The 15,592-nt window shown below is 32.5% G+C and overlaps 1 protein-coding gene across 6 annotated transcripts in view; it reads right to left on the bottom strand.

Annotated features, from left to right (window-relative positions):
* LOC145260423 (homeobox protein six1-like) overlaps positions 1 to 15,592 on the bottom strand; it is a 1,097,433-nt gene that overhangs the window by 553,259 nt on the left and 528,582 nt on the right. The gene's annotated exons all lie outside the window — the stretch shown is intronic.

Below are 15,592 nucleotides of genomic sequence, written 5' to 3'. Positions count from 1 at the left end.
CACATCAAATGTCACACACAAATTCAATACATCAAGTCTAATAGCCACTATCTTCCGTAGCTTTCGACACGCATTTTACACACATTTTGTTGTGATATTAAAATATTACTTTTCATCCTACGAGTAACACCATCACAATCGCAAGATCTATAGAGGAAGGAGTCCATATTTTTCTCTCTATATATTTAGTACTACCACCACTACCTGAAGGAATTCTACACTTTCCACGGACTTTCTTATTAAACCGACCGTATCTGGCTCATAGACTTAACATATTCTTTCCAATTTCCTATTCATAAATAATAAAGGCGCCATTACCAAAGTTCGCTGAGCTCTGAAAATTCTCATATTCCGGAATGCAAATGCATTATAAACGAACGTTTAATATAATTAAGGGATGGCGTCAATAACAGAAATATTATTCCGCCATCCGTCAGTTTCATTAAATGCTTAGATAATTACAATCGTTTGTATATTTGTGTGTATGTATCTTCAATGGTATTTACATAATTGTCATTACGCATTCAGAGATTGTCAATAAATATTAAAAAAAATCAACGACAAAATACTTTCAACTTTGTTTTTTTTAGGGTGGGGTGACACGTTACATGTGCCTTTAATACAAGAAAAATAGCTAACATGTCTAATTAATTGGACACCTCTTTTGTATATTATTTAATTTATACCTCATCGTTTTTGAGGACGTTTTCCAAAATGTTTACGAACATTCTCATTAATTATATCGGAATGCAATATATTCTTTCTAAAAATATGTGCGACAACAAAGATATTTTTAATAAAAAAAAACTGTTTTCCAAACTAATTCGTTTTTTTTTAAACTTATCCTAAAAGGCTCAAAATATTGTGTATCCACAAATATTGAGAACATAAACATAATAAACATACATTTTGTCTTTTTTTGTTTTTTTGTTTGTTTTCCATTTATGCAAACTGAGTCACAGCAAAGCGTGGTCGGGTACAGATAGTATTTTTAATAAATATATTAGTTTTCTAAAAAAAAAAACCCAAAGAGTACCATTTTTATTTCTAAATAAATACCATAAATTTGTTAATAAAAAATATAACTTTTTTCATAAAAAAGTGACGTTTTAAATAAGAATAGTAACTGTTAAAAAATCTATATATTTTTGATATTCTAATGTCTTTAAATATGAGGATCGTTAAATAAGTTTACGAAACATTCTTTTCAACGTTGTAACCAATCTGTTTTATTCAGATTAGCGCTAACAACGAAACACACATCAGATTTCGACTTTGAAGCCACAAGTGATCTTTCTCCTGCGATTGATACCGACAGAATAAAGAATAAAAAAAGGCAAGTCTTCTTTAAAAAAGGGCGTATATTGCCGAAAGTTTTCGAAGAAAAAAATTAAGTAACTGATTTTATTCATTTAATAATCGTATGATTATTATTATTATTATTATTATTATTATTATTATTACATTTTTAAACCGTCTTCACTCCAAAATATGGCGTATTGCAAAGTGAACGTGGGGCCGTGGTTAGGGAAGATGAGAAGGATGTTGGTCCACATTACATACAAATTTTTGCATGTCAGTAAAGTCAGAGAAAACCGGTAACAGAAAGTTAGTTGTCCGCGGATAGAAGCTATTAATGTAGAGGGCTGTCCGGCATCTAGAGACTTCCACATTACTAAACGGGTATGCACGCCGGGGGGGGGGTACAAGTATGATAAGTTCATCGGAACACATTCAATCAAAATGTATGTACGACAGGCACAGGAATGCAAAATTGCAGCGATGGAGCAGGAGTTGAAACTGACTACGGCATAATCATATTTGATACAGCGATTCCTCTCAGATCAACGAAGTTAAGCAACGATGAACTTGGCCAGTACCAGATGGGTGACCATTTGGGACTTCCAGGTGCTGTATATGGTCTCCGCTAATCTTGGCATTGTTTCCAGTCGTCCTGGACTTCTTGCCACTGGACTCAAACAGTTCAGGAGAGGTGTGGTTGGAGAGTGAGCAACTCTTGCCACATAATTACACGCGCACTTGCTCCATACAGAGGGTATCCTTTGTTTTTCGAGACTGAACGGAAGCTTTTTTTTTTTAGCTGAGTTGACAGTGCGAAACGTATTAGATTGGAGACTGTTCTCCGTACCCTGTCCAAGAGGGAGTGACTAGCTAGAGATGCACCAGCTCATATGTGGCAACAATACTCTATGCATGGGTGAATGGTAGCCTTTTAGAGTTACAGGATAATATCAGGTTTGAGTAATCGATTAATACGGTAGAAGGAACCCACGTTCTTTGCAGCAGCAGCAGCAGGAAGATGACGGTGACCGAGTTGTTAACGACGCGTACTGACAACCTAGGTGTGTCAAGTTCGAACCCAGTTCGTTCCACAGAAACACTGTCACTTGAAGGCGTTGGAAAGCTTCACGAGGTCTCTCCTGAATATACCCGATATTCTTCTAGAAAGAATTCTTAATAGAAAGATATCGAGGAAACGATTGCCAACACAAGTCATCATCAAGAGTGATGCTTAGCAACAACAACAACAACAACAACAACAACAATAAAAGCAACAGCAGCAAATATTGCATATAGCAATATATAGATAGATTTACAGAAGTTAAATTAGCAAATATTGCATACAGCAATATTTGCTAATTTAACTTCTGTAAATCCATCTATATCTATATATCTATAAAAGTGAGAACGTATGTGTGAGGACAGTTCTTAATCTATATACTCAACTACTTCTTAATCTGCAGGCTTGAACGTTGGTATATAGCATATTCAAATACGTAGAAAAATTTTTTTAATCAATTTTCATCCGGAAAAAAGGGCTGCTAAAAGGATCAAGCTGAAAAATTGGTTTGTTGGGGTCATCGAATTTTTATCTGTGTGTCAACTGTTTAACGAATACGCATGCGTGATTTGTTCACATGACAGATTCATTATGTTAAGAATAAGTAGGTTTGCAAACACTATTTAAAGAATCGTATCAAGCTAGTCTAATGGTTATCGTACGTATACATAATATTTTTATGTTTTACTTTCGATTTCAGCTCGAGTATACATATTTTTTCTTTGCTCACAAAAATTGAACTGTTTAGAAAAAATATATAATACTCGCATGTACATGCCTCAGTCTCTGTATGAATTAAAATATAATATTCATGCCTATTTTACGATCGAGCAACGCCAGACAGCTTGCTAGTAATTTTACAAAAATTATGATGAGATCAATCTTTTTTCTCTTAAAATACACCTACCACGCACTGCATATTGAATCCATACGCGATCGTATATTTTGTTGGATTTACGAGTGAGGAGTACTCCACCAGCAGAATAAGGAAGAAAAAAAATAAAATTATTCTCTTTAAAATGACATATATTGTCGAAAGTCCCAAACTCCTCCACCTTTTTGGGGTCGAAACACTTGAAATTTTAGATGTAGGTCACTTGGACATGGACCTAACTTTATGATTTCAGTTTAGCTCAAAATAATAAAGGTTAAGGGGTTTAAATTGGGGTCAAAGTTAAAATAAAAAAATCACCTCTGCGGTCTCTACCAAATTACTCAGCCAATTTTTGGTGTAAACACTTGAAATTTTACATAAAGTGTATTCAGAGATAGAGCAAGCTTTTTATTTTTTTTTTGGCTGAAAGTTTGGCTGACAAGGGTCAAAGTTAAACAAAAAATTGAATCTTTGCCGTCTATAGGAAACTATTCAGCCAATTTTGGGTCTAAACATTTGAAATTTTACACAAAAGGTATTCAGACTTTTTAATCAGTTTTGGGCGAAATTTTGGCTGTCAAGAGGTCAAAGTGTACAGAGTTGACCTCTGCAGGTTCTACCAAACTCCTCGGCCAATTTTGAATCTAAACACTTAAAATTTTAGATGTAGATTACCTGGATATGAATCAATGGGGCCAGAGCAAAGCCGGGCTGAATTGCTAGTTTACTAAAACAAAACAAAAAACAAAAAAACGATACAATAATGTTCTAACTTCTTTAATAATTTTACAAAAAAAAATATTCAATGATCTTACCAAGTTCCTTTTAATCTCTATATCTATAAAAGTGAAAATGTTTGTATATACTCAACGGATTTTGGATATGCATACTTAAAATTTGATATGTAGGATATTCAGACACGTGGAGAAATTTTCATAGGTGTTCATCCGGAAAAAACGGCTGCTAAGAGGCCAAATTTAAAAAAAATATATAGTACGTGGGGGCGTCGTAGTTTTATCTGTTCGTCAACCTTTTCATGAATACGCATGCGTTTATCGTTCACATAACATATTACGCTAAGAATAAGTAAATTTAAAAACACTTTTTAAATATCATATGAAGCTAGCCTAATGGTTATCGTACTTGGCTCCAAGTCTTAAGGTTTTTGTTTTGATCTCAGGTCAAGTATGTTTTTTACTTGCAAAAAGTGAACTGTTTAGAAAAAATGATAATACTTGCAAGCACATGTCTTAGTTCCTTTCCGTTTTGATTTACTCAATTTTTAAAAAAGAATTTGACGATGCGTTTAATACCTACTATATTTCTGTTTATTATATATATATATATGAAATCTGCATTAGTTAAAATATAATATTTATGCGTATTTAACGACCGGGCAACGCCATGCTTCCTGCTTATATATGTTTAGATAAAAAATAACCACAACTGAAAACACATCAGGTTTTAACCTAATAACATATTCCAGTCGATGGTGACTGCGGTTCAGTGGTTAACGATACGAACTGACACGGACACAGAAGTCCAAATCCAGTTCGTACCAAAAAATTCAATTTCACTTTAGGATGTTGGCAACCTTTACACGCCCTGTTTTCAGATGGGGGTTGAGAATTTATATATTAATATCGTAGTATCTTTAACGTCCGCACGTGTGGCACAGTTTGATAGATTCTATTTATTAAAATAATGATATTAGGTGAATGCATACTACAAAATTAAATAAGTATATAGATACGCTAATTTGATGTTCAAAGTATTCAATGCAATCGCCTTCTTTTCTTCTTTTTAATAAATAAGATCTCCCGATCACCGAAGACTTGTTATGTAAAAAGGGACATACCCCAGTAAGTAAAAGAGCTAATTAGATAAGTTTGAAAATGATATTTGGAAAAGGTTAGAATTGAACCCAGTAGGCAAGTGTTAAAAAGATAATAGATATTTAATCCTAGGAATGCAGTCGATTGTTCATTCTTTCAGAAATAAACTGGATATTAAATATGTCAGTTAAAAGAATAGACAATACGAGTTTAGAAATAGTGATTAATAAAATAAGTTTTAAAAAAGCGATACAATTCAGTTTAGGAATTTCTTTGTTTACCAGAGGCGTGTAAATGCATGTGCAAAGCGCACGTGTATTTTAAAACGTAAGCGAGTCACGTCTCTAACGTCATCAAGAAAGGAGATTCACAATATATTGAGATGGGTTAGAGGCAGTTAGAAGACGAAAGCGGAGAGCGGCTTAGTGAGATCTGATGCCCTTGGATGCAAATGGGAAGAGAGGAGACCATGTAGTCGTAAGGCTTGAATCCCTGACCATTATCATAATCATCCAGCCGGTATGAATAAAGAACCATCTATATTTCGAAACTGTTGCCTTCGTCTGTCGTCATTCCACCAAAAGGAAAAGGTAAATTTGTTTTGCCTATCATCTTAAAAGAACTGTCTGTCCCGTTCCCATCACCATTAAATAATGGCTCCTCCCTCTGATGTAAAAAGAACTATCATCATCATCAGCAGCAGCAGCAGCAACAGCAGCAGCAGCAACAGCAGCAGCAATAGCACTCAGTGTTGCATCATATCTCTCAGCTCCGTATTAATAATATGAAGTCCCCAAGAATCGCCACAGTCGTCGTCATGATGTAGACAGTATATAAATGTCATTATCATCCTTCGCACTGAGGACCCGTTATATATTGTCCCAATATGTACCCCGCTACACAGCAGACGCAATGTTAAATAAATAAATAAATAAAAATAATGTCGACTTTGGGCCGTGTGTGAAGCTAAAATCTACTTTCTTTGTCTTCTGGCTAGGATCCTATAATAGTATCTGGTCTCCACAAAGATGGTATAATGATATCGTGTGGTTTCCGCTTGCACTGGGCGTTCATACAATAGAAATATATTTTACAGACTCCTATAAGCACATTGAAGATAAGCTGTAATAACCAGAAATATTCTGACACTACATTAGCCAGATTACTTAAATAAATACTTTTACAGTTTTAACGAAATGGCTACTACAATATCCAGGGGTCGCCATTATACTTGCCCTTTTGGCTATGAACAAAGTGTAGTATCTGTTCTGATATTACACTTCACCTTTTCTGTGCTCGGTCCGTGGAAGAAAAATGTCTTAATGACCGAGGCAATTTTTATTTTTGTTCATTTCCAAAGCGCCCCTTTTGCGGGAGCTGGATTTTTCTTACATTAAAAACCGACCTTGTGTCTAACTCTGCGTTTGTGTGTGTGTGTGTGTGTGTGTGTGTGTGTTGGGGGGCGCAAGTAAAAAGATGCAATAATATCGCGGGGCCTCCATTCATGCTGAACGACCACAGAATGCCCAGCAATAATATATTACATATGAAATGCCGTTGTGGAATTTCCACGGGTCCACTAGTTTATATATATATATATATATATATATATATATATATATATATATATATATATATATATATGACTTGGGTGCATTAGCTTGAATCGAAACCGAAATAAAAACTTATAAAAAAAATTATACGTATATATGTATTTAACTTGAGTTCCTTCATCCATAATCGAAACCGAAACCAAAACTCATGAATAATTCTTGATGAATTATTTATTAAAAACAAAAATATAGATGATTTAAGTGCCATCGGCTATCGTCGAAACCGAAACCAAAACTTATGAAGAATTCTTGATGAATTATTTATATATATATATATATATATATATAAAATAGATGATTTAAGTGCCATCGGCGATAGTCAAAACCGATACCAAAAAACAAACCAAGAAAGAGAAGAACATAGCAATTAAACGACCCGGATGTAAGCGTGACACACAAAAGAACACACATGCTATCGTATCAATATATAGATTATTATTATTATTTTTTTTAATTTGGAAAGCTAATACAACCAGAGAGTTTATGCCACAATAAGCAACCTGTACATAATTTCAAACTGAATTTTTTATTTATTATACGGTCAGTAACTCATGGGTTAGAAGTATTAACAATTATACATATTTGGTACAACGGATAAAGGCGTTTGATAGCAATAAGCTATAAAGGAAACTCTTCTGAAGGTTAAAAATCCAAGTAGTTGCATTCTTTGCTTTATAATTTATAAAAAAAAATAAATAGATAAATAAAGTGGTCGACCGATTTTTTTTTTTACCCCTAACAAGGCATATCGCCACTTGGACGTAAGGGGCTAATATCATGCCTGGGAAAGATAAACAAGATGTTTGTTTACGTTACATTTAAACTTCTGCATATCAGTACAGTCATGGAAGCAGGTAGCAAGAAGGGGATTCGAATGTCTAGCTGTTCGAGAGAAGAAACTATTAGAGTAGAAAGCTTTCTGGAATTTAGGGACCCCAACAGTGAAGGGGTGAGATTTTGTAGCTAAGCTGGTTTGTCGGGGATATGTACGTCGACGGGCATTAAGTGGAACAAGCGCAACGAGTTCAGCAGAGCACATTCCATTAAAATACGTGTAAATCAGGTACAGAGATGCAATATTGCGGTGGAGTTGCTTAGTTGACAAAGTCAACCCTATTAGATTGAAGGCTCTTTTTTTTTTTAATCCTATCCAAGAAGGAGAGTAGTGGTAGATTTACAAGCACAACTCTAGCAGCAACATTCAATGCATGGGCGAATGGTTGGCTTGTAGAGGTACAGGATACTCTCACTGTTTTTTTTTGTCTTCTAACACGATAAAGGGAACCCACCTTCATTGCAGCATCTTTCGCAATGTCCTCAATATATTTGATCCAGTTCATATTGCCTGTGAATATTAAGCAGAAGAGTTTGAAGGAAGAATTCTCAGGTAGGGTGTTATTGGTCATGGATATCGGTGGTTGGAGAGGTGTCTTGTAATTGTTAAAAGAGAGTGGATTAGTCTTACTAACATTAAATTTCCTGGAGACTTCTTTGTCATTGCCTGGTCGTGGATATGACCTTAAACTAGATACGATGGTGAGGTCCCAGCTTGCGAGCGTTGGGGAGTGTGGAGCCACCTTTAAATTCACATTGCTCCCAGGTCCACTCTAACTTAGAGTGGTAGTACCTATTTGGGTCCCAACTATGGGTTAAATAGAAACCGACGTGAAGAAAAACAAATCTATTCTATTAAATTTTTTTTCTTCAAAATCACTGGATTTGGCATTAAATAATCTGAAAAGGGTTGATATGCCGTAAAACAAAAACAATAAAACAACCATCTTTGTCATTGTCTACTATACTTATGTGTAGAGGAGGGTGTCACTACTTACCTAGGATTGCTCCACTTACACTTAAATCCTCATCTGATAATGCTGAGTACTTTGCAAAGGAGCAGTAAATACTGTATACTGTTTTTTGTTGTTGTTTTTTTTTAGCCTTTGGCTTGGATTGAACCTCAGTCATCCGGTGCATTAATAGGTGTATCAGAATTTTTGTAGGAATTTTTGACACCTCTAACACGAAACTGCGAATAAAATATAAAAATCTCGTCATTTCTCTTTTAAAAGTGGGTTATTTATTTTCTGTATGGATTATACTTCAAAAATAAACTATTAAAGTTGTTTTAAAGTAATAGAATTTTTTTTAAACAGTAATGAATTTTCCGAACTCAATATTTTTCAATTTTTAAACTTTAAAAATCTATCAAAATTTTTCTATTGATTCTATTTTTACGATATTTTCAGGGTCAATGTGAAATTTTATGTTCTTTCCAATAAACCGAATATGATATTTTAGACAAACGTTTTTTTTTTAATTCACGCCCCCCCCATTTTCGAGTTTCTATTAAAAAGTAAATAATTAATTTACTCACCGAAAAGTAAATAATTAATTTACTCCACAACTGAAGAGAAAAGGTCAATAAATAATATATTCAAATTTAAAACAAGAAAACGTAGTGTTTTTTAGAATTTTACCTGTAAAGTTTGAAGTTTAAAACCTTTTTTTTTAAACCACGTCATTTTTTTTTTTTTTTTTTTGTTTTCTTTTAATGGAAGCTTAGTCCTTGATCCTTTAATTGAAAAAAACATTAGGGCTTGAATTACATTTTTCGAGGAGTTATAAGCTTGAAAAGATGGGGTGGAATTATTCACTATTTTCACGAAATTTGTGACACACCTAGTAGATTAATGAACACTTTAATCACTATGTCAACTAACCAGGTAGAAATGTTGATTAATTCTCGAAGACAAAACGTGGGACAACGGATTCAGGCTAGTGATGGAACGATTTCGATAATTTTTTTTAAGATTCCAATACAATTACCGATTCTGTTCTTAATTTCCGAGTTCGATATAATTACTGATTCCGTTTCTGGCGGTTTTTTTATTTTCAGGTATTTAGACATAGAGTTGTTTATTTCTGAATTTTTGAATTACCGTAAAATTCCATGCAATATACGCACATATTTTCGCAAATATAGTTGTGTTGGTTGTGGTGAGGCATGTTACATTAGTAAATCTTTCTATTTTTCCTCGTAACCGATTGAAAATAATAATTTGATAAACTCATTGTGAAAATTCCATCTAATTTTTTTTTTCTTTTACACTTTTCTTATTTATCTACGCGTGCCATTTTACCATGCTAGCTGACAGAATAAGAACAATCTACCATAGTGGAGCAAATAATGAGAATTAGACACATCAGAATGCTCAAGATTCTATCAGTCTGAATTTGGTAAAAAACAAAAACAAAAAAAAAAAAAAACTTCTCTCCCGGTTGGTTAATTGCCAGGATCGCTGGAAAATTCGTTGGCGTTTTAGCGGTCAAGTACCGAAAATATGCTACGCATTTACGACACATTTGACAGGCGCCTTATCTAACACGATGGCGACAGGTCTCTGGACCACCCGTATTCAATGCCCACGAGCGCCTTATCGACTGGATGAGGCGAGCAAGCGGGGACGTCAGAACCCCCACCAGGATGACATGATCTGCCATTTTGAAATTGGCATCGGTCTCATTCAGTGAAGAATTTGACCAACGGGGAAATAAACGTTTCTGAAATAGGATACGGGGTCCAAAGTTCTGCAGGATTAAAATACGACTTCAAGAATTTTTCAAAATCATTTCATTCAAGTATCCGAGGTACCACGAGTCTTGCGCAGTCGAACTGCTTGGGTCTATGGTTTAAATGCTTAATTCTTACAAAAATGCGTAATATTTAAAGCGTTCGCTAATTGGGTTAGGAAACTTGGATTCAATTCTCATTAAAAAACTAAAAAAAATGGTACTTGATGCCATTCAGGATTATAAAGTTATGATCAAGGGTAAGCGGAGTAAATATGGGAATAGAATGGCGCCCTCCTTAACATCTTGGCGTAGGAACCAATAAAAAGATGAACATTTTTAATCGTATGGCTCAATTGTATAATTACTAGAATTATCGACCCAAATGAGCAAGATATTTGTCTATGTTATTATGAATTATTTGTAACGCCAATACAATACAATTTGTTTTACACTATCAAAACAATTTCCAATCTTATTGTAAATGTTTACCGATTCATTAATTTATTTTATATTATAGTTTCTGCGTGAATTAATGTTTTAAAGCATGATGTAAATCTACGACGTCATGCAAAAACTATCATTTTTTTAATGGAAAATTGCTCCAGACAGGATACGAAGCTACTTGTTTTAAGTTTATGATTTATGTCTTTTTTTTTTTTTTTGCCTTTTTATTCATTATGGTTACATTCCAAAATTCAAATATTTATTTTTCATGCAAAGCAGCTCCTCTGTAAATTTTTAGAGCTGTTTCGTTTTACAGAAACAAACGGTTGTTATTATGGCCCTACCGTCTCTTTTCGTGCATATACTCTTCAGAAAAATAGAAATTCTTCTTTAGATTGAAAAAAATGCATAACAATATAATGCTGCGAGAAGAAATAGGTTCATAGAATGCTCAACATCGTGTGTCTGTAAACAATATATATATATTTTATTACTTATTAACTAGCTCTACCTACGTATTGAGCACTGTTGAAGTAAATTCTTAAAGTTTACGCATAAATTTATGCTTTCCTATATTAATTTATGTGAGTAAATGAAGTAGTTATATATATATATATATATATATATATATATATATATATATATATATATATAAGATAAGATACTGTTTTCTTTTAATTTAAGAAAAACAGTTATTCATGTTAAACAGCTAACGGTCCTAACACTAATATTAGGACGATTTTAGAAAAACATTCATGGCCGTGACTGCAAGAGATTAATTAATCAACTTGATATAAAAAGTTTTTTTTCCATTTCATATAATTTTACAATTTGAAATATATATACATGTACATAAGTTGTGACACCGTCGATAGGATATTATATTACGAAATCTGATCGGAAAATACTGATGAGCGCACTTTAATATGGTATCGTTGCTTTACAAATTGATAATTTAACATTATTATAATCGCTATATTTTTATTAAAAATATGTTATTATCTTGGAATATATATATATATATACATATATATATACACACACGCATATATATATGTACATACACATATATACACACACACACACACACACATATATATATATATATATATATATATATATATATATATATATATACCCACACATATATGTTGTAGTAGGATCCACCTAATTAGCATACGTGGAATATCAACAATATAAATATGGCTGGTACAGTAAAGACGGAAGAGACCCAATGAGAGACTCTGAGAGACAACGAGATCGAGAGTCGATGACTACCCAATCGACACCTTCTCTGGGGAAGGTTTCCCCATGACTATACCAACAGACTCTATGTAAATATTGCATATACTTTTTGCTTTCAATATATCTGTGCTGCTTTACTTTTGTGTTGTAGTTATTTATTTTCACGTGTACAGTCGAGTTTCCACAATATATATATATATATATATATATATATATATATATATATATATATATATATGTTTATATATATGTATATATATGTATATATGTGTGTATATATATATATATATATATATATATATATATATATATATAGATGAAAGACACAATAGAGATATAAACGATTCCGAAATTTAAAAAAAATTCAATACGAGCTAACATACATACGCTTGAAGAAATTGATTGAAAAAAACAAATGAAGGCGTCGTTGGTTGGATTCAAGGTGAGTTTGTTCTTTTCTAACCACAACCTTCATGTTCTCGTTTCATTTTTTGTTTAATTTATTCCTATATTCTATTTTTTTGTTTGAAAACATTCAAATATTTTGTAATCTTTTTATCGATATGCATCTCAATTTCGCCTTGCACCCTCTGACTTTCATCTCTTCCCAGCTATGAAGTTGTTTTTTTTTTTTTAAAGGAAAGCGTTTCCTAGATGACGCAGTCTTGATTTCTAAAGTCATGTCGTGGTTGGCGGACCAACCTGTGGTGTTCTACAAAAACGGTCTCCAGAGCTGTATCCGACGAGGGTAGAAATCCATAACTCTGGGTGATTCCTTTGCAGAGAAAGACTAATAACTGTATCAAGTTTCGTCGCTCTACTGCTATGGGAAGTGTGTCAGAGGCATTATTTATTGCACGCCCCCCGTTTATATATATATCATGTATATAACACACATGTATATATAACATATATATATAACATATATATATGTATATACATATAGTAACCCTGAATATATATATATATATATATATATATATATATATATATATATATATATATATAACTACTTCATTTAATCACATAAATTAATATATGAAAGTAAAAATTTATGCTTAAACTTTAAGTATTTACTTCAGCAGTGCTCAATACATAGGTAGAGGTAATTAGTAAGTTATAAAATATACATGGCAATTAAGCTACAAAGAATATTCCGCGTTTCATCCACGCTAGAATTCATCAGGCTTATGCGAGGACTCAATAGAATGTGTGTATATAAAAACGCGAGACGACCATAACTTTTAGCATAAGCCTGATGAATCCTAGCGTGGATGAAACGCGGAATATTCTGTGTAGCTTAATTGCCATATATATTTTATAACTTACAACTCTCTCTCTCTCTCTGTCTATATATATATATGTATGTACGTATATATATATATATATATATATATATATATATATATATGTATATATATATATTTATAGTAGTGATGGGACGATGCCAAAATTTTTCCCGATTCCGATTCCGATTCCGATTCCGTTCAAAATTTCCGATTCCGATCCGATTCCCGATTCCGATTCCGATTCTTGTAAAATTTATACATATTTAATTAGAGATTTTTTTTGTTTGTTTTTTCGTAAATTTTCAAATTATTACATAAACCCCTGGTTAATGTCCGCGTATATTTTATCTCAAATGTTTGCCTTGTAATTGATTAAAAATTGTAACACAACAAAACATTTATTTTGATTTTAAAACAAAGCTATATTGTACCAGTTCGTATTTACTGTATAACATGCTACTTACATGAATAGTGGAAAATATTCGAAGATTGGTAGACAAAATAAGAAAACGATGTAAGAACAATATATTTAACAACGCCACTTAGCAAATCCACATCTCATTGTTACGAACGAATTTCTAAATAATAATATTACTATTATGAAAACCATTTTTAACGTGAGATTGCGTGAGCTTTCTGTGCTTTCTCTCGCAGCTAAATCCCTATTCCCAAATGAAATATTACTTTTATAGATTACGTGTTAGAACATTTTTTAATTGGCGGAAAGAAAAGCGATCATTTAGAATTTAGAGTGTAAGATCAGTTTCGAATATAAATTTAACGTAAAATGATCATCATTTCTGGCCATCCTAATTCTTTATGGATATTAACTAAAGTGTTTCCCACTAAATTAAGTTCGGTTTGCAACGTTGTAAAACCATGTGTAATCGCTTAAAAAGTAGACACCCTATCCCCAATAAGCGCACATAATTTAAAATTGGTAACACACTACAGCTCATGTTACGTTATATTTATTTGTGAAACTGACCGTCTATTTTAAATTCCTAATCGTTTTATATATATATATATATATATATATATATATATATATATATATAATATATATATATATATATATATATTATAATCATGAGTGTTTATAGGCAATCTTTTTATTTCATTTTTAAATAGTTACGTGTAAAACGGTACGTAGATGTAAATAATGTATTCTCGTGAAATTATCGGTGTTTTTATTCTGTTTTCATTTTTCGCCCATCGCAATTATAACTTTTTGTTGCGAAAAGAAAAGTTCGATTCTCCATTTTATAAAAGACACGGACCCTTCCTATTACTAACCTTCAGTCCGTGATAATACAAAAAAAAAGCGATTATTTGTGCTTTTATGATTTTGCCGATTGGGTTGTGAGTCAATGGTAAAAAAATTAGTTAACTGCTTTAAAACGATTCGAATGGCTGGGAAACGGGGGATCAGTTTATATTAAATTTAGAAATTTAGGAAGGTCGTTTTTTTTTAATCTGGAGAATATCCAGCTCCCCCAAAAGGGGCACTTTTGATAAGAACAAAAAATTACAATTGCCTGAGTTTAGTAGGATTTCTCCTTCATTGAAACAGGGAGAAAATAGATGATATGTAGCATCAGCACAGATACTACACTTTTTTCCTAAGTGATAGTACGTAATACGACTTCCCTCGTGTACTCCGACTCCTATAAGTTTTTTTTATTGCACATCAAAGAAAACTGTTTTTTTTTTAAGTTGAATGATAAATCTGTGGTGAAAGATGGAGGTCCCTAATGAAATTTCGAGAATATTCTAGAAGTAAATTTGCAGTTTATTTTCAAAGTATCGAAAAAATTGTTTTAAATTAAAGAAATATTTTATCAAGAAAAATAATATCAAGCATTATTACTAATTAGATACAAAGTAGAATATAACGTGGTATTTGTTTATCTTTCATTTATTTTAGTGTTGTGTCGATTAATCGGAATCGGGAATCGGATAAATCGGTAATTTTGGGGGTATCGGAATCGGTATTGGAATCGGAAAAATTTGTGCCTAATTTCCGATTCCCAAATCGATTCTTTTAATATTTTTAAAAAGTTCATTTTCAATTGTTTGTAGCGATTATAAATATTTCTTTCTTTTAAACTATTAGTAAAACTAAAGAAGATCTAAACTTATTTTATATGCGTAAAATAAACAAAACAAAAATTGAAACTTTGCGAAAATTCGCTATGTAACCTTTAGAAGAATGCAGTTTATTTTCAAAGTAGCGAAAGAATGGTCTAAAATTAAAGAAATATTTTGCCCAGAAAAATAATATCAAACATTATTGCTAATTAAATGAAAAGTAGAATATAAAAGTGTTGGGTTTTGTCGGTATGTTTGCTGCTCCC

Source organism: Euprymna scolopes, chromosome 36 (genome assembly GCF_053919585.1).
Source record: "Euprymna scolopes isolate OS-2025 chromosome 36, ASM5391958v1, whole genome shotgun sequence".
Taxonomy (NCBI): Eukaryota; Metazoa; Mollusca; class Cephalopoda; order Sepiida; family Sepiolidae; genus Euprymna; species Euprymna scolopes.
This window is presented reverse-complemented; position numbering and strand designations above follow the sequence as displayed.